The sequence below is a fragment of the Lepus europaeus genome, chromosome 2, assembly GCF_033115175.1.
Source record: "Lepus europaeus isolate LE1 chromosome 2, mLepTim1.pri, whole genome shotgun sequence".
NCBI lineage: Eukaryota > Metazoa > Chordata > Mammalia > Lagomorpha > Leporidae > Lepus > Lepus europaeus.
In genome coordinates this window covers 150,711,118-150,734,847 of record NC_084828.1, presented here as the reverse complement: position 1 = coordinate 150,734,847, position 23,730 = coordinate 150,711,118, and the positions used below count along the sequence as shown (strand labels likewise).

General features: G+C 49.4%; 1 pseudogene; it reads left to right on the top strand.

The window, feature by feature from the left end:
• Positions 1 to 4,982, top strand: part of LOC133752076 (collagen alpha-4(VI) chain-like) — a 76,782-nt pseudogene extending 71,800 nt beyond the window's left edge.
• The last annotated feature ends 18,748 nt before the right edge of the window (positions 4,983 to 23,730 follow it).

The window sequence follows — 23,730 nt, the reverse complement described above, 5'->3', positions numbered from 1 at the left end:
CAAGGGAGGTGGCTTTGATGTCGAGGAACTTGCAGGAAAAGATGCCACTTCCGGCATAAACTAACGACGTCTTTTTTTCCCTTCCAGCTTGCTCAGCAGGTAAATAGCATTCCCTCTGATGCACTTGAACTCCGCTCTGTTCAGAGGCCTTCAGACCATCTCGAGTCTGTGTATCTCTTGTATCCCTTGTGCCAAGGGTCTTCCAAGCGCCCAGTGTTCCCGACAGAAGTGCTCTTTGCCCTGGACGTGTTGGATGGGGTCTCGCGGTTGGATTTCGAGAGGATGAGGGCCATTCGGTCATCGCTGTTGCTGAAGATGGAAATCAGTGAGAGTTACTGCCCCACGGGGGCGCGCGTGGGCGTGGTGGCCTGCAGTGTCGGCGTGGACTACCTGGTGGCTCCGCAGACCGTGCCGGGAAACCCGCGCTGCTGGACGCCACGGCCAAAGTGCCCCTGGTGGGTAAGTCCGGCCGCAGGAACCTCGACGCCACCCTGAGGCTTGTGGCCAGGCACGTGTTCAGACAGGTGCGCGCCGGGCTCACCTTCAGGACGGCGGCCGGCTTCCCCCAGGCAGGCAGGGCCTCCGATGCGGCTGCCATCCACACAGCCACGCTGGAGCCCGGCGCCGCGGACATCGTCGCCGCCGTCATCAACTTCACAGAAGAGCACCGCCTCCCAGATGATCTGCTGGTTTGGGGGGGGGGGGGGGCTGTGGGTGGGCAGGGGTCGAGGACCGCACAAGGAATGGTTGCTATTCAGGGGAAGGATATCCCAGAAATGAAGGAGTTTGCACCCAATGCTACTCCCAGTGCCACTCACCCGTTCCAGAACACCTGCTCTGTGCCGTGGACCCCAGGGACATGATCTTGTTTAACCCCCAGAGCCCTTCAAGGTGGGTGCTATCACCTCCGTTTCGGGGATAAGGAAGCTGGGAGTCAGAGGTTAGGTTTATCATCGGAGGGCAGGTAGCTGGTTAGTTCTGTGCTTAATCCCTGGCCAAGAACCTATCATCTCATCCTTTCGTTCTGTGTAACCCTGTGGGAACAGGGCAGTGAGTTTAAGACAGATGGATTGTTATGTGTTTCCACCCCTGTGACTTAAGATACAAAGCACTGGCATCCTACAAGTTTTCCTCCTGTCCCTTCCAGATCACAGTCCCCAGGGTAATTGCTCTTCTGACTTCTGTTACGATCAAATTGTTTTTGCCTTCATAAACATGGAATCAGAGCAGGTATTGTATTGGGCTTCTTCTAGCTGATATAGCATCTGTCTTCTTGTTCATCCAATGTTAGGTGTATGAATAATTTGTTCTTTGTTGTGCCTGTGCAAGACTGCATTGTGTGTGTACACCACAAGTTATTCATTTTTCTGTTCTCCATCTTCACTGCTTTTTTATTTGAAAGGCAGAGTTACAGAGAGAGAGAGGTTCACTCCCCAAATGGCTCTAACAGCCTGGGCTGGGCCAGGCCAAAGCCAGGAGCCAGGAGCTTCTTCTGGGTCTCCCACGTTGGGTGCAGGGGCCCAAGCACTTGAACTGTCTTCTGCTGCTTTTCCCAGGCCAGTAGCAGGGAGCTGGTTTGGAAGTGGAGCAGCTGGGACAAGAACTGGCATCGATAGGTGATGCTGGTGCTGCAGGTGGCAGCTTTACCCGCTACACTGTAACCCCAGCCTCCTGTCTTTACTTTTTAAACTGAAACCCATGCAGCACATTCTTACAGAATATCTAGAATGTGTCCTCAAATGGAAGACAGTTTTCTTCTTATGAGATTCCAGGCTGCATATGAATATTAGGTTCAAGTATGTGACATTTGCCCATATTTAACCATTTTTGGTCTGCTAAGAGGGACATATAATGTGATTAAACCTCATAGCTAAGGGATGCAGCTGTGCTAGGCCGGTTCACATTCTCTGAGGGTTGAGTGTGCAGCGGAAGTGGTAGGTGAAAGATTTTGTTGACATAACTGCACATGTGCTTCTAAGAATCAATAGATAAACTTTGATTGCCTGGGAACTGTTGGGAAGGATGGAAAAAATAGCTTGGGCTAAGTGCAGAAGTTAAGTTCCTCACTCACTGTTATATGGTTGTTCCCCAGTGGATGTCTGGATTAGGTGAGTTGGTGTGGGACGCTTTCAGTAACTTCTTGAATGGATTCATAAAGGCAAAGTATAAATAAATAACTTTGGCCCTTTTGTCAGCAACGAGGTGCCTTTGGCCAGCTCTCTTCACCTTCCTGGGTCTCCTTTCGCTCAGCTTTGTAACGGAGAGAGGGTTACGGTAGACTCCATCCAGGTGTGCTTTATCTGTGTGTCTATTTCACAGGAAACCATCCGTTTACACTTGGAGAGTGATGCTGTGGTACAGTTCAGTCCCCTCAGTGCTCCTCAGAGCTGCTGTCTGCCAGGGGACCCCCCCCCCCTTCATGTTCTTGCCCTGTTGGTGACTCCAGGTTTCCAGAAGAAAGAGACAAGGGTCAGTGAGAAGAACCTTCTGGCTGGAAGATGCTTGAACCTCAGACCTGTCAGTTCTTTCGGCTTTTCTCGTATCTTGTGGACGTTTTCTTGCCCCAGGGTGGTGGGTTTTACAATTTAACAGTTTAGAAAGGATCACTAAGTGGTGCTGGCGCTCGAGTGTAACAGATGACCTCCTTTCTGGTGACGCTGGTAAGGACAGAAACCCTGAGATGACAAAGCCATTTCTAGGCCTTTCAGAAAATCCTCATTTCCTTGCCACTGCAGATCCTGTAGCCCTATACTTCCGGTCCCCGTGTCTTCCATTAGGGGAGCCTAGTTAGGAGAAGGAGGACAAGGAGCCAATTTCCTCCTCAATTGTCTGCCTGAAGGCGCTCTCTGAATGTGTGTGGGGCTTTTGTCTTTCACCTCTCTGTTATTTTAATTCTCAGAACAACACCAATGTGATGCTGCTTGGCAAATGACAGTTTTTCCAATTTGAACAATTATACAAACAGATGTTTTGACTTCCTAGTCCACTTCAACACGCTTGGAAGCTGTGATGCATATTGAAAAGATTTCTTAAGCTTTCCATGGATTGCCTCAGCCCTAAATAAAACTATACTATAGCATTTGGCCTCTCTCTGCTTGCCTGATCTCATTGTTGAGAACTGTCTAGTCGCTTTGTGTTTTGAAACATAAGACTTCATTAGACTCATTTTCTAAAGTCACAAAGCGGAAGATTGCAGGGAAAAAATGCAATTTGTACGAGCACGTAGGTTTCAAATTTCATTTTTCTTCATAAAACGTCTAGCACATGTTCCCTTGAAACAATGCCTATGAAAATGACTCACATAGGTTGTTTGAGATGCTGTTCCAAGATCTTACTGATTCAGTGAACCCTCAGCCAGTCCAACGAGGCAAGTATTGTTATGAGTCTATTTTCAAATGATGGCACTGAGACAGAGAGGTTAAGTAAGGTGTTCAATCTGGAATCCTCATTAGCAGTAGCATTTTTAATTCAAAAGACAAAAAAAAAAAAAGGAAAAGAGGGACATTTTAAAAGATTTAATTATTTATTTGCAAGTCAGGGTTACAACGCAGGGGAAGCAAAGAGAGAGTGAGCTGGTTCACTCCCCAAGTGGTCACAACAGCCAGGGCTGAGCCAGGCTGAAGTCAGGAACTTCTTCTAGTCTCTTGAGGGTGAGAGGCTCCCAAGCACTTGGACCATTTTCTGCTGCTTTCCCAAGCCATTAGCAGGGACCTGGGTGGGAAATGGAGCAGCCAGGACTTGAACCAGTGCCCACATGGGATGCTGGTGTCACGGGAGGGTACTTTACCCAATGTGCCACAATAATGGCCCCAAGTAGGGACTTTCAAGTTCTAAGTTCTGGGGCCAGCACTGTGGTATAGCAGGTAAAGCTAGCTGCTGCCTGAAGTGCTGGCATCCCATATGGGCGCTGGCTTGAGTCTTGGCTGCTCCATTTTGATCCAGCTCTCTGCTAAGGCCTGGGAAAGCAATAGAAGACAGTCCGAGTCCTTGGGCCCCTGCAGCTGTGTGGGAGACCTGGAAGAAGCTCCTGGCTCCTGGCTGCTGGCTCCTGGCTTCAGATCAGCTTAGCTCTGGCCATTCCAGTCATCTGGGGAGTGAACCAGTGGATGGAAGACCTCTCTCTCTGTCTCTCTGCCTCTGCCTCTCTGTAACTCTGCCTTTCAAATAAACAAAACGAAATCTTATAGGAAACCTTCTAAGTTCTTTCCCTACATTGGTGCATTTTATCTTTACAATAACTCCATGATGTAAGTCTGTGAACTGGCTGTATTACTATTCATGCATATTTCTCTTGAAAAAAAATTCAAGGAATGGAATGCTGGCTATTATGGGAGAAAAAAATATATCCATGTTAGAAAATGAAAAATCAAGAGGAAAGTCAAAGAAGGTCAGAACACAACAAAATTGCAGAACATGCTTTTCTGAAGGGTTGATGACTTGCTACTGAAGCCTACAGCTTGCTGCCCTCTCCACTGGACTGTTAATGCCCCAAGGTCAGGACCGGCGACCAAGAGAGGGAATTGGGCAAGGAGACTTTGAACCCTGGCTCCGTCCTTTGTGTAATCCGGGCATGTTATCTGGCATTGACTTCAATTTATTACCCTTTAAAATGGGATTAGACTCAGGTCTGTTGAGAGAATCATAGAGAGCACCCGCAGGGACCTCTGACACTTTGTGTGTTCCAGTGTAGGTCATCACATTACCACCTTCTGGAATCCTTGCCTGATCACTGTTTGTTCGGTGGGATAGCATCCACTTGGGATGGGCCTGGGGAGACCCAGCCGCCATGTGGCCTGCTCTCCATGCCTTGTCATTTCAACCCCTCCCTATTCAGAATGTGGTCCAGGGGCCAGCAGCTGCAGCAGCACCCAGCATGTGAGACATACTCAGCTCCACGCTCCGTGCTGTGTGTGATCCCGGCGTTTGCTGGGAAGTCCATGAGTGGGCTGCTTCGTGTCAACTGCGGGGACCATGACAACTAGCCCGAGCCAGACTGTGATCCGGGGTGAGTCAAGGTTTATGTAGCCACTCTCTCTCCCTGCCTCCTCCCCTACTCTGTCCATGTTTTCCAAGCCCTTACCTCAACTCGAGGCCAGGCGGATTCTAACTCCTTAGGGTCCAGTTATCTCGACCTCTGTCCAAGGCGTATCTTCCCCTCAGCTCTCGCTTCCTTCTGTCTAAGCCAATAGGCTCCCCCAGCCAGGAAGGAGCCTTATCCTTGGCCTCCGGCAGCTTCCTTCCTCAGGGATGCATTGGATTTAACTCTTGGGTCCTTGCAGCTCAGGGCTCTTGGGAGGTTCTTTGATATTGGGGGCTGAGGTTTAAGGTTTGTCCTTGTCCCCTTTGAGAAAATGTCCTTTTGTTGATAAAACAAAAGAAGATGTTCATGCAAACCTTGGTGCTACCTCCTCTCCCCTCCAGACATTTCTGTCTTTGGTGCACAGTTACTTCCAACCAGCAGCAGCTGCACAGTTAAGAATGAAGTATGCTGAGGCAAATGCCAAAGGGGCCAACTCAACCTACAGGACAGCTGTGCACCTGAGCAGCTTCCTGGGGTTGCCTTTAACATTCCTGCTCTGACACGGGGGGCAGTTTGCAGTGGGGACCACAGAGCCAGTTTTCTCCTCTATTCTCACTAGGGCTCCCACCCACACCCCCACACTATTGCTGCTTGAGATTTCTGGGGAAGTAGCTTGTCTACCTTATGAGTAACAAAGGACGATCTTGGCAAGTCCAAAGTCAAAGTAATTAAATGTTTATTTCTAACAACTCAATACAGATGCATCTTTACTGAATCATAGGCTCCCTGTGGACTTCCATCTTGTTTCCCACAATTTTTTTTGGGGGTAGGAACAGTGTAAAGTTTAATCATAATCATGAAATTATTCTTCTCAAGAAAAATTTTCAACAAGATGCCAAGTTCTATAGTTATCCAAATTCAGTTGAACTGGGTCATTTTCCAACAAGCAGGACAACAGAGAGAAGAGTTAGGTGCTTTGTCCTGAGTAATAGGCCAAGATGGAAAACGGACCTGGGGCCAGTCTGGGAGGGGACAGGAAGAGAACTCAGTGGCATCGATTCCCACTCTGACCCCTGTTGCTGAGCAAACTGGGGCTTAGGCTCCTCCAAGGCCGCACAGCCAATTACAGCCGATACAGGGTGAGGCCCCTGACAGCCACTGTTAGTGCCCCACAGAGCTTTCCCCACGACGCACCTCTAAGACAGAGGACTTGGGGGAATGTTGAATTTGTTTGAAGTCTTTCATGCTGCCTTAAAAATTCACTCAAATTCTGCACGGTCCAACTTGCACTTCCCCACAGCTTGGGTAAAGCTGATGTTCCTTGGGTTACCCTGCATCTTCCTAGCTCCAGGCACAACACCTTGGGGCCTGGTTTCCCAAGCCTTCCAAATCGCCTCCTGGGACTCCAGTAAAGCTGGTGCTGTGTCACTGCCCTGTCTGCACTGTGTGATTAAGTAGGTCCATTTGGTTTGGTCACTGATGCTCATGTGGAATGGATCTAAGCATTGGGTGTGACAGCTCTGTCCTACTGTCTGCCAGTTTCCACCACGTGTCAAGGAGGCTCTCCGGGTTTCAGTTGCTCTGGGCAGCTGCCCATTGGAAGTGGATGTTCCCTGAACTATGGGAAGTTGGACACTGAGGAGAACTCCAGAGGCCACTGCTGTCCCCATCTGGGACATGCACATGCTATTCCTTCACAGTGGCTTGCTTCTCCTTGCTTCTGCCAGTCGGGTCCTCTGTTCGTTCTCTCCAAAGTGCCAGGGGGCTACTGTCTTCCTTGGGTCCCTCTGCCCCTTGCCCTTGAAATGAATGTCCTCTTCCTGTATGTCCAAAACGCATCATTGGAGCGCTTTCCATCTTGAAAACCATCTGTCTATCTTTCCACTGGAGTTGCAGGTCTTTGAAGGTGTGGCCACGTCGTCTTTGCATGTCCACATGGCTTGTTAAGACGTTTACGTAGGAGCTGTTCAGTCAGTCACGGTTTGAATTCCTAAGTGGGGAAAAGGCGTCATCTATAAGGTTGCTTTTATCACAAGTGAAAGGCGAGAGGGTACTGTGGATCTTTCATCCAGTAGACTCAGCAATGCACCCATGATTTGTGTGTATGTGTGTGTGCATGTGTGTGTGTTATATTAGCATAAGTATTCAACTAGTCACACAAGCATTTCTTTCTCCACTGGGATTTTTCCTTTGAGTAAGCTCACCATGAAGGCCAATGCTCAGGACATGCTGCAGCTAAGAGAAATGGAAAGGAGCTATGTAGTGGGTGTATTTATGGAGAGCTCTTTTCCAAAGGCACCTTTGTCCATCTCCCTGAGAGCTATTCTGACACCTTCATGTCCTTAGCACCTTGTGATCCAGAGCAGGGTCCAGCACTTGCTTGCTGCTGGCCACGCGGATGAGGGAGGGCAAGAAGGCTCTAGGTTGGGCCCTATCCTATGTGCTTTGACAGAGCAAGATAAAACGTCAGACATGCTTAGCTTAGCCTCTTTGCAAACCACACCTCAGATCCCGAGAGAAGCAATCTCAGAGCTTTTCCAGTTTCACCATGGGGTGGAAGTCCTGCATATTTTATGTATCTGTCAGAGCAGATTAACTGTGAAACCATCCATCTGCAAGTCTCAATGGCTTCACACAACAGAAGGTTATTTCTGTCCCATGTCAAAGTTGAGTGTGGTCCCCGTGGATATATGTGGGGATGGCGGCACATTTGGCTGTGTGCAGCAACTTCAGGACCCGAGCACCTTCCGACTGTGGCCTCTTTGTACCCTGGCTGGCAGGTGAAGACAGAGGGAGGGAGGGAGATGTGGGTGTATTGAGAATGGCACCCATCACTTCCCCTGCCCTCCACTGGCCAGACTGCAAACGGAGGGAGGCCGGGAAATATCATCTAGCTTTGGCTTTGGGGTGAAGAGGGAATGGGTGTGTTGATCACCTATCCAGCTCCCCGACGGATCTTGTTGGATTTATTGGTGATATTTTGCTTTTATGCCTTGTTACCAGTTATTAAATTAACCATAATTGGAAATGCTAAGTGAAGGAGATAAATAGTTTCGTTGACTCTATAAAGCTCACTTCTTCCTCACCCCTACCTTCTGGTTGAGCTGTGTCCCACCTCTGAATACCAGAGGAGTACCCTAGGGGGCCACCCTTATGTATCTGTCCCTTCCTGTTGTAATGGTATATGGCCTATTCGACTACCTCCTTGAAGGATCCACCACCCATGCTAATAGCTCCCGCCACACTCCATCCTACAAGCATAAATAAAAAAAATTCATGGAGTTTATCATCGAATGACTGAGCCCTCACCTCCCGATTCTCATTCTGACACAACATTGCCTTGGCTGAATTTTACACACATTGGGAGCTGTAGAACCATGTCAAAGACAGCCCAGCCTCCAGGTTAGAACTGGGGGACTCCCAATCACTGTCGTATATAATGTTGAATCATTTATATGCACATGTATATATTATTAACATATTATAAAGGTCTAATTAATGTCTTTCTTATCTGAATTGTAAAAATATGAAAGGCATGGCCTGGAATTTAATCTAGCTGATCATAATCGTGTGTGTGTGTGTGCTATGGTGACCTGGGACAGCATCTCTGATCAGACTGAGGCCTTTGGGACAGGGTAAATTAGCTGGCAGCCACAGGCCAGATCTGCTCTGCACATGTGTGTTTGGCAGGTGCAGAGTTTCAAAATCTGGGAATTTCCTCTTAAGTATGGACTTCCAGTTTTTCCTGGGAAATCAGGGTTGTCTGGAGAGCACAGACTCCGCATCCACACATGGCCACCATCAGCAGAGCCGACCTCTCCGGAATGGGCGTCTGCTCCCGTTCCACAGTCCCCACCCCTCCCCATCATCTTAGCTCCGGTGGGCTCTGCTGAGTGTCTGTGGATGGCTGGGTTTGCAGTTCCTGCCTTAGTGGCACCTTAGCGTGAGAGGCAAACCACTAAGAATCCAGAGTGCTGGGTTCGAGGCGTGGAGCGACCTGCAGTGGGATATGGCCTCCAGCCTCTGTCAGTGTATCCCACACCCCACACTTGCCTGGGCCAGACAGAACCTTCTGCTGCCGTCCCCCATGCATGCCCATGTGTGCACAGCTCCCGTCTAGTCCCACTGCGGTGGGCCAAGAACTTCACTCTCCCCTCCCTTGGTCCACACTAAGACCTGGCACTACCACAGGAGATCAGGCTGTGATAAACTCGATCAGGTCACATGTGGTCACTGCCATTGGTGGAGAACTGCTCTCACACCATCCCCTCACCAGCACATTGATTCTTGGGGCCTGCGTGGCAGAGCTGCAAGTACTTGGGCCATCTTTGGCTGTCTCCCAAGGCACATTAGCAGGGAGCTGGACTGGAAGCAGAGCAGCTGGGACCCAAACCCATGCTGTGATATGGGATGTTGGCATCACAGGCAGAGGCTTTGCCTGATGCACCATGACATCGGCCCCTAAGTGTGGAGTTTTTAACCCTTCTGGGGCACCAGAGACTTCTTTGGCACTTGGTTAAACCTATGATCTCCTCAGGATAATGTCTTTTAAGTGTACAGAATAAAACAGAGGGTTACAAAGGAAAATAGCACAAAAAACATATTATCGAATATTATAATTTTTTGAGATAGTAATATATGTGCTTCATTTTTAAAGTTTTACTTTTAACTGAAAAAAAACACCTATGTATTTATGGAGTACAGTGTGATGTTTTGATGTATATCTATGACTGTGGAATGATGAAATCAGGGTTATTAACAGAATCATTACCTTAAATAGTCACCATTTCTTTGTGGTGTGAGTATTTAAAATCGCTCTTTTAGCTGCTTTGAAATACACAGTAAGTTCTTATGAACTCTAGTCACCAGGCTATGGAACGGGTCACCAGAAGCTGTGCCTCCTAACTGGAACTACCCTTGCACCAGCATTTCCTCTCTACCTCCCCCTCCTCCCGGGCCTGCTTAGTTCACTTAGCCTTACATTTCACCTGCGTTGTCATGAATGATGGACTTGTCTGCTTTTTCAAGGCTGACTAGTATCCCATTGTGCGTATATACTGCTTTTTACAATGTGTTCACCCTGTGCATCTCTATCAGCATTATGAAATAACAAGAGCAACAGAACACCCAGGAATTACGTATTTCAAAGTAGTGGTGATTGTAATACTGAACTATTTGCAATAACTATCACACGGCATGGAAGTATCTGCGGTTTCTATTAGCGTCTGAACCACCAGTATTACAGTGCTTACGGCCCTTCTGCATAATGAAAGGGAATGCTACATTTCATTTTTTAAAAAAAGATTTTTATTTATTTATTTCACAGGCAGAATTACAGACAGTGAGAGAGAGAGATAGAGAGAAAGGTCTTCCTTCTGTTGGCTCAGCCCCCAAATGGCCGCTACGGCCAGCGCACTGCACCTTTCTGAAGCCAGGAGCCAGGTGCTTCCTCCTGGGTCTCCCACGCAGGTGCAGGGCCCAAGGATTTGGGCCATCCTCCACTGCCTTCCCAGGCCACAGCAGAGAGCTGGACTGGAAGAGGAGCAACCGGGACTAGAACCTTGTGCCCATATGGGATGCCAGCACCACAGGTGGAGGATTAACCCAGTGAGGCACCGTGCCGGCCCCTGTTACATTTCATTTTAACAGAGGTGATGAAAATAAAGATGCCATTTTCTCCCACCCTGGGTCACAGATCCTGTGCAGCACAGTGGTCCTTAGGTGAAGAAGGTGTACTGCCCCCAGGTCTAAAGAAAAGGTTTGCACCATCCATGGGTCCCTAATGACTTTTGACACCTGAATTTTCAGTGTACAGTACACTTACAGGTTTGAGTTCCACCCCAGCCCTTCCAAACCAGCATCTTGGTCTGCATAGAGCCTGAAAATCTGCACTAACACCAAATTCCATCTGCCATTCTGATGCCCAACCAGCCGGCTAACTCCCAGGCCACCTTATTAGGCTGTCATTTAAAATGGTCAATAGTTGATTTAATTATTCTATCTATCTATCTATCTATCTATCTATCTATCTATCTATCTAAAGTCAGAGTTACACAGAGAGAGCAAAGGCAGAGAGAGAGGTCCTCCATCCGCAGCTTCACTCCCCAGTTGGCCGAAATGGCCAGAGCTGTGCCGATCCGCTCCACAACGCGTGCCAGCATTGCCACTTGAGGCCTTGTGGCCGTTGGGTGCAGACCAAGGCGCTGGTCGCCTAGGCTATGCACAGCCGCCTGCGGAGGTCCCCCGCGCCCTGGACCACGCCTTGCATGGCGTCCCTCTGCCATCATGGCCAGCGAGACAGCAGCCGGGACAGGGAGACCCTGAAGACTGTGTGTCCCCTAGAGGCGTCACCCTGTTTGTGCTGGCCTTGGGCCCCGGTGTGGGGGCGCACGCGCTGGCTGAGCTGACCCACGTAGCCAGCACCGGCTCTGAGCAGCACTTGCCTACGCCTTGGGGTGCACGCGGGCTTTCCTGATCCTCCTAAAAAGTGAGCAGCCCGCGAGTACTGGGCTCTGAGTGGGGTGGCGAGAGGACCTTACAGAGCTCGTGGCCCCTTCCCCCTTGCTGGGCCGGGCGCATCCTGGCGAGCCTGAGGGACGCCCCATTCCCGGGGGGACCCTGGGATACCATTGCTTCCACGCGGCCCCAGGCTGCTGCTGGCTCCTCCTGGGCCTCGCAGGAGAACGGCAGCCTTTCCTTGTTGGTGAAGCCTAGTGCGCTTCGGAGGAGCTTTGGAAACACCCGTATGGTGCAGACAGAAGGCCCCATTTCCTGTCCTGTCATCGCGACTGTTTTCCCGTGGTGGATGACGGTACTTGTCGAAGTTTGGTGAGCACATGCATCTCCCCGGGATCTCGTTAGCGCGTGGATTCTGATCTGGAGGTTTGGGTGGGGGCCTGAGATACCATGGTTCCCACAAGCTTGAGAGTGGCACGCTGGCGGCTCGCCCACGCAAAATGCGTTTATTTCAAGGGAGGGTGCTGTGGCAGAGTAGGGGCCAGAGATCCTCAAAGGCTTGCCAGGAAGTGGAGGGACAGGACGATCGCGCAGGCTGTCCCAGCCCAGGCTGGGTGGATGAAGCCACTCATGGAGAGCAGTGCGATGGTGGTGACAGCCACCTCCCTCCCCAGCGCCCCGTCTCCAGCCAGCACTCTTTGAATCCAATCTGAGTCCCTAGCATGACAGTGGGTGGAGATTTAGCACTGGGGAAGGGGGTATCATGCTGGTCCCATTTGGGGGAGTTTGTCCAGTGCCTCGTTCAGAGCACCGGGAGCGCTCTGTTGTAGGTGTGAGGGCCCCTTGCCCGCCTGATCGGCTTCTCACTTCGTAAGTGGGCGTGGCGGAGCCTCGCAGGCCAGCTGCTAATTTGTTATGAAGAAGTCTAAGGGACATTTCAGGAAGACTAACAGCATAGCTCAGTGAACCGTGCAGCCTTACTTCTGCCTCCAGAGAGCTATGTGTTCCTAGAACAGTGAGCAACCCTCTCTGAGCCTTAGACCCTTCGTCTTTGCAAGAGGTGTTAAAGAGCATGGTAATAGATGACTCACAGTTTAGAGATGTTTTGAGAGAGAAGCAGGCTAGAAGAGTTTCTAATCTCTTTTCATCTTTTTTTCTTTATGTGTTACTAGGTTGCATCTTTTTTATGTGTTATTAGGTTGCATTTTGTGTCCTTTTATGTTGTGATTTTATTATAGGATGCATTTTATGCTCTTATATTATTTGCCTTTTGTTTCATTCAAATCCATTTTACATTTATTTTATGCTGTATTTGAATTCCTTTGGTATCCTTTTGGGTTTTATCTCCATGTGGACTTTTTTGCTCTTCGTGTCTTATTTGCTTTTATTTTTTATCTTTTTAATTTTGTTTCATTTTGGTTTTTGTTTTGTTTTACTTTATATTCTATTTTATGTTCTATTTGATTCTGTTATGTCTTTTGACCTTCATGTCTTCGTGGGTAGTAATTTTGTGTGTGTTTTATTTGACTGTTAAGTTTTATTTTGTAATTGCTTTGGTTTTCTGTTTTATTCTTAGGTGGAAGGAACCAGTACTGACCCCCAGAGCTGGCTGAGGAGCGTGGGGGCCGGAGCTGTGGGACATGCTGCCGCCCCCAGGTGTGTCTATGAAGAGGTAGGCTGAGCAGCAGGCTTCTGGCGCGGCAGGTGCCCACGTGCCACGTCAGAGGGCCTGGGTGTGAGTCCTGGTTCTGTTCCTCATTCCCGCTTCCTGCCAGTGTGCATCCTAGGAGGTGGCTGGGTGCCTGCTACCACTAGGAGACCTGGATCGAGTTCCTGGCTCCCAGCTTCTGCCCCAGGCGAGGGGCCGTTGCAGGCATTTGAGGAGTGAACTGGCAGATGGAGCTCTATCTCTGGCTCTCTGCCTCTCTAATTGAAAAAAAAAAAAAAAAAAAAAGCAAAGGAGAGGATCGGCTGAGGCCGAGGGCACAGCCAAGGTTATCCCACAGCTTTGCCCTTGTGGGGGAGACTGTCTCCCAGAGGTCATAGGCACTGCCAATCCTTACCTCGACCCAAACCATGGGGAGCTGGGCTGCCCTGAGTTTGATGACTGATACGGTTTGGTTTTGCTTTTCTTATTTCTTGTATTAATACAAAATATTAAGAGTAATATAAACATTTTTAATGTTGAGAGTATTAGAAAAATTCCAAGGGTATGAAAGCAAAGAATGAAAAAATCTGGGGGCTGATGTGGTGGTGCCGCAGGCTAACTCCCTGCTTGAGATGCATGCATCCCATGTCGGGGTGCTGGTTCAAATCCTGGCTGCTGCTTCTGACCCAGCTCCCAGCTGATGTGACCTGGGGGGAAGCAGATGTTGAGCTGAGTGGTGGGCCCCAGCCACCCATGTGTGAGACCCAGGTAGAGTTCCAGGCTGCTGGCTTTGGCATAGTCCAGCCCTGGCCATTTCAGGAGTTTGGGAGGTGAGCCAATGGATGGAGTGGGGGGCTCTCTCATTTTTTTTTTTTACTGCCTCTCTCTTTCTCCATTTTAAGTAGTTGAAAATAAATGTTTAAAAGCAAACAAAAGAATGAAAAATTTCTGTGATAGCATATCACTCATCCTCTAATTGCATGTCCCAGAGAGTAAGTTGATAATGATTCTGAAATTTATCCAACCTAAGAAAACAGCTCATGCAACGTTATCATCTGCAGGTGGACATCTTTGTCCTGGGGCCGCCTGACACGGATTGTTTCTGCCCATGTTGCCCAGGCAGCAGTTGGGCACATCTGGCTTGCCTGGTTATTTGGAAACACTTGAAGCAACAGACTTTTCTTGAAAAGAGGAGAGGAAAGGCAATGATGGCGTCTACAAGTCAGCAAGAAGTACTTGAAAATCATGACCCTGAGGAAAATGAGCATGAAACACCTGCAGAGCAACAAGAGAAATAAATTCAAGTCCTGTCTATGGTAAAAAGCAAACTATTCCTTGCCCTTTAAGTTGAACTCTTCCCACCTTCTTAAAATTCCTGTGTTGTGTTAGTCTGCAAACTTTGGCTTTTTGTGCACCTTCCTTACCCATGCACAGATTCATGTACACACGTAAATAAATCATTTGAAGGAGGCAGTGATTGGCACAGTGAGTTCAGCTGCGGCCTGCGACCCTGGTGTCCCCTATGGGAGGCTTGGTTTGAGTCCCAGCTGCTCTGCTCTGATCTAACTCTCTACTAATGTGCCTGAGAAGACAGAGGAAGAGGGCTCAAGTGCTTATGCTACTGCTACCCACATGGAAGACCCGGATGGAGTTCTGGGCACCTGGTTTTTGGCTTAATTCAGCCCTGCCTGGTCTTTGTGGCTACTTGGAGACTGAACCGATGGATGGGAGATCTCTCTCCTTCTGTCTCTTACTCTGCCTTTCAAATCAATAAAATAAAAGGTTTTAAAGGGAATCAGTTTAAGAAAAGAGAGGAAGGCTTGTGCTCCCTTGCCTGGGATGCTGAGCTGGAGGGCAGCTGTTCATGGCCTATTGGGGCGACATCCCCTGAGCATCTGCACTGCTCCAAAGGCCCATTGCAGCGGTGATGCACACGCTCCTGACTGTGAGCTGCACCTGCTTGTAGGCAGGCTGCTTGTTCCACCAGTAGCACTGTGACCAAGTTTAAGGAACATTTTGGGATCCATCTAAGACAATCATAGCTTCAATATTGGGTTGCATTGTGTACTATTACAGATGCCAAGTTGCCTCCTATAGGTGATTGTGAGTGACAAATTACTCAGACCAATAAATATGTAAGAAAGAGATATGGAGGGACTTGACTGTGAAGTTTTGTTTTTAACCTTTATTCTAATGTATTTGAAAGGCAGAGTGACAGAGAAAGAGAGCAGAGAGGGACAGAGACCTCCCATCTGCTGGTTCACTCCCATATGGCTGTGCAGTTGGGGCTGGGCCAGGCCAAATCCAGGAGCCAGAACTCCATCTGGGTCTCCCATGTGGATGGCAGGAGCCCAAGCGCTTGGACCGTCTTTTGCTGCTTTGTGGTTTGAGCCTGCTCTGAGCTACTTTCCTACGCATGTGCGTTCTGGGAGGCAGCAGATGATTATTCAAAGACTTGGGGCCATGCCACCCATGTGGGTGACGCAGATGGGGTTCCAGGCTCCCGGCTTCGACCTGGCTCAGCCCCTGCTAGTGTGGCATTTTTTCAGATGGGGGGTGGTTAAACCAGCAGATGGAAGATCGATAACTCTCTCTTTATTCCTATCTCTCCACTCTCTGCTTTTCAAGTAAATGAAAATAAATAAACATTAAAAAAAATACACTGGTTAAGATGTCCCTTATCTGACACTGGGATACCTAGGTTTGGGCCCCGCCTCTAGCTCCTGATCCTAGATTCCTGCTAAGGCACACCCTGGAAGGCATTGGTGATGGCCCACATAGTTGGGTTCCTACCTCCTAGATGGGAACCCGAATTGCATTCCTGGCTCCCAGCTTTAGCCCCATCTGGGGTCCACTGGAGGCATTTGAGAAGTGAACCAGCAAATGAGAGCTGCTCTCTCTGCCACTCAGCTTCTCACATAAGCACACTTTTGAAAGTTCCCAGAAAATTCATATTACCTTTTATTTTTTTAAAAGGGATTTTATCTCTTTGAAAGGTGTAGTGACAGAGAGAGAGGGAGAAACAGGGAAAAAGAGATCTTCCATCTGTTGGCTGGAGCTGGGCCAGGCTGAAGCCAGGAGACTGGAGCTCGATCCGGATCTTTCACATGGGTGGCAGGAGCCAAAGTACTTGGGCCATCTTGCACTGCTTCCCCAGGTGCATTATAAGGGAGCTGGATGGGAAGTGGAAGAGCCAGGAATCAAACCGTTGCTCTGACATTGATGCCAGCATCACAAGTGGTGGCTTAACCACAATACTGGCCTCCACGCTCTCTTCTTAACCTCCTTATTCCAAGAACTTTTGCAGCCCCCCCCGTGTGATGTCCTTGCCCAGGGCCCTTGCTCCAGTCCATACACAGGGTCACACACTTCCCGGGCCAGTGTTTCTGCCATGCTGCGGACTACGGCCTCTGTATTGATAACTCGAATTCCTGGCTTCCTCCCTTGTCTCTGTGCTGTGCTGCAGCCCAGCCTATTCAAACACCCTGCAGTGGGCTCCCTCTGACGTGACCACATCTTCAGCTAACTCGGTTCAGCCAACCACCCTGGCCCTTCCCAGTCGGTTGTCCTCCTCTTCCTCTTCCCACTCCCTTTCCTAGAATGAACTCCCATTGGCCCAGGGATGGAAAGTCAAAGTCTAAATGCCCCTCCTGGTTTCCAAAATCTAACATCATTGCACTCTCCCTCACTCTCCTGCTCTCTCACTGGTCTCGTTTCTTCCAGTTTCTTTCTTCTTCCCATTCCATTCGGACACCTGGCTAAGCTTTCTAAGACGCAAATACATGGTCATGCCATTCTCTCCTTCTGTGGCTACCCATTGTTCATGAGACCGTCAATAGAGGTGCCTGGGTAAGGCATACGGGCCTCTGAGATGAGACTCTTCTTACACTGGCCCTCTTGGTCCTCCCTGGCCACCACTTCCCTGTCTGGGACCGCACGGCTCAGTTTTCTCCGCGCTGTCGCTCACTCTCCCCTGCCTGCTGTGTCCCTTCTGCAGTGCCTGCCTCTTCTTCCCCTGCTCAGCCCCAGTCTCACCTCTCTGGACAGCCCTCTGTGTGCAATGTTAAACCTCACAGCCTCCTTTATGTCCCTGTGTCTTGAGCAGACTCCGACAAGGCAGGTGCAACCCTTTATGGCACCCGTTTGTGTGGCATTTAATGAGCATTCCCCTCTTCACAGGAACCAGACCGATCTTTGAGTATGTTCAAGTTCAGTTCTATCTCCAGACACATCTATTGTAAGACACAGATGCCAAGGGAACCAATGAGCTCAGATAGAACTGTGATTTCATTGTAGCTGCTCTTCATACCTATCCTACCCACTTCTTTCCCTTCCTTCGTGCCTGGATTCCATGGACATGTTTGAGTAAAACTGTGACGAGTGATTCTTCGAAGAAGGCAAGAGTTAAAGTTCATGATAAAATCAGTGCCAAGTATTAAGTTTAAGACTATCAATAATTTTTTTTTTGGACAGGCAGAGTTAGACAGTGAGAGAGAGAGAGAGAGAGAGAGAGAGAGAAAGGTCTTCCTTTTTTCGCTAGTTCATCCCCCAAGTGGCCGCTATGGCCGGCGTGTTGCGGCTAGTGCACTGCGCCGATCCAAAGCCAGGAGCCAGGTGCTTCCTCCTGGTCTCCCATGCGGGTGCAGGGCCCAAGCACTTGGGCCATCCTCCACTGCACTCCCGGGCCACAGCAGAGAGCTGGACTGGAAGAGGAGCAACTGGGACAGAACCTGGCGCCCCAACTGGGACTAGAACCCGGGGTACAGGCGCCACAGGCGGAGGATTAGCCAAATGAGCCATGGCGCCAGCCAAGGCTATCAATACTTGCATGAGTAAAAATGTATTGGCACCCAATGCCATTTCATACTGGTAAAAGAAAAAGTAGACTCTGAGGCAAACTGAGTGTTGAACAGCAAAGAATGACTTGAAGATAATTAGATTAAAGCATTGAGGACTTACCTACAGTTGCATGGACCAATACAGTAACCACCAGCCACACTGGTTATTTAAATAATTGGAAAAGAGGGTTGGCATTGAGGTGTAGCAGGTTTGGCCATTGTTTGTGATGCTGGCATCTCATATGAATGCCAATTCTAGTTCTGGCTTCTCTACCTTTGATCCAGCTCCCTGCTAATGTGCCTGGGAACACAGCAGCAGAAGGGCCAGGTGTTTGGGCCCCTGCCACTCGTGTGGGAGATCTGGATCGAATTCCAGGCTCTTAGCTTCAGCCTGGCCCAGTCTCAGCTGTTGCACCCATCTGGGGACTAAACCAGTGGAGCCAAGATCTCTCTCTTTCTCGGCAATTCTCTACCCTTCAAATAAATAAACAAATCCTTAAAAACAAATAATTTGAAATGAAATAAAGTTTCAGCTCTATAGTTGTAGTAGCCACATTTCAGATGATAGCCGTACATGCTGCTGGCCACTGTACTGGACAGAAAAGAGTCCCCACCATGTCTAACATTTCATTCATGCTGGGAGTGCAGTCTTGGCAGAGCAGCCCCCTGTGAACAACCCCCAGACTGAGACAGGGGGCTTTGAAAGACAACAGCTCCAAAGCAACCCCAGGAGAAGTGGTCCGTCTGTTTAAGCCAGTCCCTGGTTTGTCCATTCAGAGTCAGATGGTAGTGTTGGAGACTGGGGCCATCTGGTTGCTGAGCCCAAGTCCGTGCGTTGGATGGAAGGAGTACAGCCAAAAGTTCAGCAATGTGGGGTTTCACTGTGAATGCTGATGGGTTTTTGAAGAAGCACGGGGCTTTCCTTCTCCTAGGCCCTGGCTGCTTGCTGTCTGTCTTACTCTCTCCACAGTCAGGGTCAGGCACAGTTAAAGGCGCTTGCTCAAAGCCAAGGACAACTTCCATGGTAATTCCTTACTCCCCTAGGAGTCTGTGTCATCGCCCACGCAGGGTCACTGTGCTGATCATACTGATGGGAGGTGGGGGACTCCCAGGGGCAGACCATGAGCTAAACGCCTGCTTCCTGAAGACGACGTTAGGGGTGCTTGGAAGGCCCAGGAGGAACTTTCTGGAGTTCTGTGCCTTCGAGGCTGACCTGGGACAAGAGAACTTCCATAAGACCTAGAGTGTGCCTAAATAAATGTGTTCTCTCTAGAGGGTAGGGGTTGCACACTGGGAAAAGCATCGCCTGATTTAGAATTCAGGGCCCCTCAGATCTTCCTTTGCTGTAATTAGTTGATTCCAAGCAATGCTGCTTTTAACTTTCCAGGACTAACTATCATGTTTTTCTTTTAATAGTTGTCTGCCTTCCTGGGCAGGAGGTAGGGCACTACACATGATAAATCAGCTGGACTTGGTAGGTGAGGAGAAGGCTGGGAAGGTTTGGGGTTCGGCAAGGGATTGGCATGATATGGGAGAAGAGGGAGGGTGATTTCGCACGGAGGAGTTCTCAGTACAAGAAAGCTTCCTTCCTTCCCCCGAGTGGTGTTTCTGCTGTAAATCCGGGTACTGTGCGAGTGGCTATAGGGCAGGCGAGTGCCAGGATCACATCCCCAGCTGGTCTTGCGGTATGGAGGCCTGGGCTTGCCAACAGTTCTGGTAGGGCAGCTGTGGGGGCAACACCAGCCTGTTTGAGACCAAGAAAGACTGTGAGGGTCAGTGTGTCCCTGCACCCCTGGGGAGTCAGGCAGAGCCTGCAGGCTTTTGCCTCTCTTGTAACAGCTGATGGCCCTCACTGAGGCAGAGCCACACGGCCTGCAAGTGACAGAGTCCGCTCCACAACTCCCAACATCAGATTCTGCACCCTCTGATTGATTGATTGATTGGTTTGTTTATTTATTTATTTTTGCCTGGCAGCTGGGACCTGGGCCACATAGTTTGTGACTTGAGAAGCATCGCATTCTTTTTTTTTTTTTTTTTTTTGACAGGCAGAATGGACAGTGATAGAGAGAGACAGAGAGAAAGGTCTTCCTTTTGCCGTTGGTTCACCCTCCAATGGCCGCCGCGGTAGGCGCGCTGCGGCCAGTGCACCGTGCTGATCCGAAGGCAGGAGCCAGGTGCTTGTCCTGGTCTCCCATGGGGTGCAGGGCCCAAGGACTTGGGCCATCCTCCACTGCACTCCCGGGCCACAGCAGAGAGCTGGCCTGGAAGAGGGGCAACCGGGACAGAATCCGCGCCCCGACCGGGACTAAAACCTGGTGTGCCGGCGCCGTAGGTGGAGGATTAGCCTAGCATCGCATTCTGATAGTTAAAAAGAATCACTGAAACTTCCCTGAAATTTATTTAAATGAATTAGAACTAAATGACAGGGAAACTTGACTTCGACTTCTAATGTTACTTTAAAATTGGAGGTGGGGCTTTAGAGCGAAAGAAAAAAATATTGTAAGCAGTGAGCAAAACCTAACTCAGAAGTGAGTTGAAACCTGAGTTGGTTTTTCATCACTGGAGAATAGGGAGCTATTATTAGGCCTGGAACAAGGGACACGTGATGTGAACTTCAGCCTTTACTACCGAATGCAGAGAAATAAATAAAAGACATACTTTCTGGAATCGCTTGGTGTGAGACTGCCCATGACTCCTGCTGGCCACATTTGTTGTGACATAGCAGTTGATGGAGAGGGGAGAACAGTGACCTTTCCATGGGATCAGCCCACTGGCATCATCAGTCAGATGATTTCCGTCCTATAAAACCTGGTGACTCAATAATTAAGGCTAAGTGGGTCAATGCAAAGCTGCAACGAAAGGTATAGACTCAACGTAGATGAGACCTTCGGCGATATGGGTAGCGAAGGTGATGGCACCTTTCTGGGAGATCTTCCTCTGCCTCCTGGCTTCATTCTCTAGGACTGGGAACTTGGGCCCTTCTCCCAGGCCGAGTGGGGACTACGTGGAAGGGAGCATCAGGGTTTGGGCACACCCGTCTTGGGGCCCCTGTGCGATCACATCCCAGTCAGCTCAGGCCACCATTACAAAATGCCACAGGCTGGGTGGCTCAAAGAACAGGAAGTCATGTCTCCCAGTTCTGGGGGCTGGAAATGCGAGGCTGGAGGGCTGGCTCCTGGGTTCCTGGTGAGGACCCTCTTCTTGGCTTGCAGACTGGCATCTGCTTGCTAGGACCTCACGTTAGCCTCTCTGGGTGGCACGCACATTCAGCAAGAGAACTCTTTAGTGTCTCCTATAAGCACACTGAACCTATTTGGATGTGGGCCTGATCCTTATGTAACCCCATTTTAATCTTATCTCCCAAAAGCTCTTAACCGAAATATGAGATTGCTTCAAAACGTAGGTGGAAAATGGAATTAAAAGCTAATATGCAGTCATCGTGAACATGTTGAAGGCCATTTCTTAATAGAGCACAGGCAGCCGGTGGCTGTCCCCTGGGGACCTGGTGTGGAGCTTGCCCTCTGGCGTGTTTCCAGTTCAGTAACTGCTTTCTAAATCCACACAGTCTGATAATACTGCAGGTGGGATGGGAACCGGTTTCATACAAAATATTCAAGGAAGCATTACTGGTGTTATTCTATTTTTTATGATAATTATTTGTATGTGACTGCAAAAAGATGACTGTGTTCATGGCAGCCAATCTGTCAGAGACAGAAATAGAGATTCCCTATAATCTTGCCTCCCCAAGGCAACCATTTTGACATAAAACAGGTTGTTCCAATGCCTGGATAGATGATCTTTTCCCCTTGCATAGCACATAACATGTAGCTGATTTTAGATAAAGCGTTTTCATGATGGGGATGATGGCAGGTGTCCCATCTAGCTTGGCAGAGCTGCTTGCTGTGGGAGTGTGGGTGTCTGATTCTTGTAGGCATGCTGGCATCTGTCTAGTCATAAAGTGGCCATTGGAGGGTGAACCGACGGAAAAGGAAGACCTTTCTCTCTGTCTCTCCCACTGTCCACTCTGCCTGTAAAAAAAAAAAAAAGAGAGACCAAACTCCTCTATCCTGAGGATGGTATTTGGTTTGGGTTGCGATCTGTTTTTCACTTCTCATTCCTACTCTGCCCTACTCACGTCCGGGACTTGGGAAGACCTAGGCGAAGACTCAAGAGTCCTTTGGACACTTCAGGGTGGGCTGTTGCCATCCCGGGCACGTTGGTGAGGGCAGCTGCAGTTCTCCCTGCATTTACTAGGTGGCAGTATAAGCTGCTGTGGACTCCCAGCTGAACTGTCAAGCCACAAACCCTTAGGCACAACAGTGTCCGGGGTGGGGGACAGCAACAATTGGCTGCTGTTTTAGATCAAGGCCTTCCCAGCTGATTTCGTGCACTTGATGTGGGTATCAGAAAACCAGCTCAGAGAAGGGGAGGGGCTTGACCCCGGTACTGCAGACACTGGCCTTGCGGTGGCTTTTGCTCCTGAGAGACCTGGACTCCTTTGGCTGCGCTCTGCTTGCAGCCAGGAGAGCCTTCTGAAGGCCAGCGCCCCGGGGGAGGGAGGCGGAGCCTGACCTTGCGGTCTGCCTCAGTGTCCCGGGATGCACTCAGAGGCATCTGTGTGCATGCAGGCCTCACTGCCCTTCTGCAGCCGCCCCGGTGGTGGCAGGGGCTCTGTCCCAATCTGATGCTTGAGCGGGACTGCACAGATCACCTGTCGTTTCCTGGAAATGCCATGTTCCAGCCATCCGACCACCCATGCTTCTGTGTGTGACAAATACTTGAATTATCTCCTGTGTAACAGATCCATGTCCTTGTCAAAACCCAGCTCAGCTCTCGTCGTCGTCTTTGGGAAAGCATCCTGAGTGCCCTCTTCCAGGAAAGAATTAATCGAAATCTCTAAGGCTGCCCTGCACCCACTTCTCCTTTGGCTCCTTCCTGGTTTATTTGCACCATTTACCCACAGGTGAGACTTTTACCTGGAAACCCCCTGCCCAGCACAGAGCCTGAAATAGGACAGAATCCGGCGCCCCGATCGGGACTAGAACCCGGTGTGCCGGCGTCGCTAGGCAGAGGATTAGCCTGTTGAGCCACGGCGCTGCCCCCCCCCCCCCCATCACTCTTGATACTTGCTTTTCTTCTACTTCTCGTGCTCTAGAAAACTTTTTTGTTTTTTGAGAATTATGTATCTGAAAGAGTTACAGAGAGAGGTTGAGACACATATACAGAGTGAAAGAGAGAGGGAGAGGGAGAGGAAGAGGGAGGGGAAGGGGGGGAGGGAGAATGAGAGAGAGAGATCTTCCATCTGCTGGTTCAATCACCAGGTGGTTTCAACAGCTGGAGCTGGGCCTGGTCAAAGACAGAAGCCAGGAGCTACATCTAGGTTTCCATATGGGTAGCAGGGGCTCAAGCATTTGTGCTGTCTTCTGCTGCTTTGCCAGGCACATTAGCAGGGAGCTGGATCAGAAGTGGAGCAGTGGGGAGTTGAGCCAGTGCCCATAGTAGCACTGTAGGCAGTGGCTTAACTCACTGTGCCACATAACTGGCCCATAGAAAATACCTTCCTTTCTAGACTTTACACTTACATTTCTTCCCCAGAAACCTTTTATTCAAGGTATACAAGCTTCATGCATTTCATAAATACAACTTTAGGAACATAGTGGCTCTTTCTACCATACCTACCGTCCCACACACACTCCCATTCTTCTTCCTCCTCCCTCTCCTATTCCAATTCTTATTTTTTACTAAGATCTATTTTCAATCAACTTTAT